Source organism: Oculina patagonica, chromosome 2 (genome assembly GCF_052425735.1).
Source record: "Oculina patagonica isolate OP01 chromosome 2, crgOcupat, whole genome shotgun sequence".
Taxonomy (NCBI): Eukaryota; Metazoa; Cnidaria; class Anthozoa; order Scleractinia; family Oculinidae; genus Oculina; species Oculina patagonica.
The window spans coordinates 25,662,560-25,665,763 of NC_135759.1; the positions used below are offsets into that span (position 1 = coordinate 25,662,560).

The 3,204-nt window shown below is 38.4% G+C and overlaps 1 long non-coding RNA gene across 1 annotated transcript in view; it reads left to right on the forward strand.

Annotated features, from left to right (window-relative positions):
* The window catches only part of LOC144643800 (uncharacterized), a 73,012-nt gene that overhangs the window by 3,028 nt on the left and 66,780 nt on the right, over positions 1–3,204 (forward strand). The window lies entirely within an intron of this gene.

Sequence of the window (3,204 nt, forward strand, 5' to 3'; positions counted from 1 at the left end):
TGAAAGGCAACTCCCAAACGGCTTATTTCTGTAATTTCAATATCTTCTCAATATTTCATCTTCCCCCTCAGACGTTTAATTGTTTCACCCCCCCCCCCCATCCACCCCTTCACAAACTCCGTATACTCCCACTTTAAAAATAAGGCTCCGACGCCTCTTTCTAAAAGTCCTTCGTTCGTTTCTTGTTTCTAGACTGCACCGGAGAGCTTTTGATTTCTAGTACAATTCGGGGATTTTCATCAACTAATTTGCAAGCTAAGACAGCAGCGTCACGAACAGGGTTGACTTCAGGAATCGTCAACAGCAGATCAAAATTGTCGCTTGTGCCCTAATCATCGCTTTCCTTAATCATGTAGATTAATTTAGTCATATGAGCGTAGTGCATATTTTTTATGCAGAAAATTGCAGAAAATCATAACATCACAGAAAGGCCTAGGGCCAGGATTCATGAGGGCGGTCATTGAAGAGAGGTGTTCGTTTACAAAAGTGGCCGCATGAAGACTCGCAGAAGAGCTTCAACTGCAATCAAGACCCTACGCATTCTCGGGTCAGGGGATTGTGGTCTGCGGTTATCCTGAGCAGTGACGTCACTGAACAGGACTTGACACTTTTGCGCGGTTATCATGATCGAAACAAGAGAGAAGGCCTAGAAGCTAGGCTGGTTCAACTGTACTTTTAGTGGTCAATCAAATAACAGCATGGAAAAAAGTTGTTACCTAAGATTGTGAATATAAGAGAAAGTTATTATATTACTTGTAAACTTCTCAGATAAAACCGCTCTGCCGTAGGGCTCAATCAATCCTTGATGTGGGATTTCAACTTAAAGAAATGTTTGGTCCTTTGTTTTAACTCGTTATGATGGATCTATGACAAATTTAGAGAAGAAAAATACCGTCAGTCCAAGTATAAACCGTTAAATTTTCACTTTAATTTTCCCGCGCCTTAAAATACCTCAAATTCACTACTAGTATCACAAACGGAGTTTAGTTTCCGAACTTTTGTTTAATCGCAACTTTATTTCCACTGAGATGCAGTTTCGTTCACTGTTCTTTTCCGCAGCCTGGCTGTTACATAGATTTCTTGCAAGGTATTTAAGTGTAATATTTCTTATCACAGGTATATGGAAATAAATCAGATTGTGTCCCAGCAGTAAGCGATTGACATATGTCTACGACCTGTATATATCACAGTTCAAAAGCAATTAGTAAGGAATATATACTAGTTATGCAACGCTTTCGAGTGGTATACTATGGAATATCCCACGAGTCACTTGTATTTTCTCGGTATACACAGATCGAGCCTTTAGGCGAGTGTGTATGCGAAGAAAATACAAGTGACAAGTGGGATATTCCATAGTATACCACGAGAAAGTGTTGTGTAACTATTTTATACCATGCCATTGAAAATACGCTCACTAAATTTCATCGAGAATAAGATCGCAGCGCACGATGGGAAGGTTGAGTTGAATACCGTCGAATATACAACGGCTTTCCTGTATTCTGATTGGCTGTATTTTCTATGGCATGGTATAAATATATATATTGATTTGTTCTCCAACTGACACGTACGGCCCAAGTCCACCAAAAAACAGCCTACGAATACAGCTGTCTCCTGATCGCTTCTGGCCGCTGCTTTACCAAGAGTAGTGAGAGGCGGCTGGGTTCGCAGGGTAGAAAAAACAACCAAAGCTATGTGAAGTTGTACATGAACTAAGCTCATAAAAATCATAAAACAGAAAGAAAAACCTAGGACATTCAGAAACATTGAGCACGGTGTTTATTATTTTAGTAGACGGCGGAGTCTAAGGGAGTTGCGAAAATGAAACCGCCAATCAACAGCATTGTGGATGGAAAATACTCTTTGAAACAAAAGGGTGTGTTTTAGCTTCCAGTAGGTGGTGCTTTTAATTATTCTCCAAACGAAAAGTGAATGCTTTCCAAATGATTTCATTTACCAAAGAAACACTAAGAAGCACGATTCATTAAAACATTTTTGTGCAGGTGTTCTTCGTAAAACTTTATTATGTTTAATCATGGATTTCAAATTGTCCCAAGTACTGCATCTTTAATACTTCATGAGCTTCATGTATCATCATCGCAAGGAAAGAACAGAGTTAATCCTTAGCTGAAAGACCAGTTTTGAAGGATGCAAGCGGAAAATCGATGTAAAGATACTGTCATAGTTCCTCTACCATAAAAAAAATCAACAATGACGCAAATGCTGATTAATAAAGCTGCCGGCTGCGAGGTGTTTAAGATTTGTTTGTGAAAAAAAGTTGCTTAAACTTAATAGCTCAAAGCGAGCTAGCGTGGGACCGGCGCGATTACGCCGTAGTATCTTTCAAGTTATTTAAAAAGAACAAATTCGAAATGATCACATGCTATGCCCTTGTTGCAAATTAATTGTTTTCTTAAAACTCTGAGTTCCAGCGAGACTCTTGCATAAAAATGGCCATGCCTTATACTTGCCGGAAATTTTCAGAAAAAAAAAAACTAAAAAAATACCAGAATTCAAATTTTTGGGCGTGGCTCAAAAATATGAGGTACCTAATGACCCTCTTTTAATAGTTCCGGGTAAGAAAAACAATATTTAATAAGTTTCATTGTTTCTATCCCACATAAACTTCAAAATTGGCGGCGTCCATGTCCAGATGGTAGCACCAGATGTTTTTCACAAACGAGTAGGTAGAAAATAATAAAAAAACGACGAATTTTTCACCTTATTATTTCGGAAATTCAGGGCTGAACTCTCTGTTTACAAGCAACCCCACCTTGCTGGAGCAGGAAGAAGAGCTCGCGTTAAAATCAGGAAACATGGCCTCCTGCACGAAAAGCTCTATTCTACTCAAAAAATGAATCTTTTCTATAGCAAATGATTCAATTTATCCTGCGCAGGGGGGCTTCGTTAAACGCATTGTATTAAATAAGTTGTGTTTAAATTTTTGCTTAAATTCTCAAATGTTTACATAAAGAGGAAACGAATATCTTTATGATGACATTAGAAATGAAAGTAATGCGCTTAGAAATGGCGCGGCTAGTTTTATTGGATTTCGGCTTGAACGAAGCGATTGATTTTCCACTGAATCAACATTGAGGCAATATTTAGTTAAGAGTTCGCAACTAAACTGTTAATTAAACAGCAGCAGCTGCGAAGTGTTGAAGGTTTTAAGTTGGGAATGAATTGTTACTTCTGCTCAGTTTATGG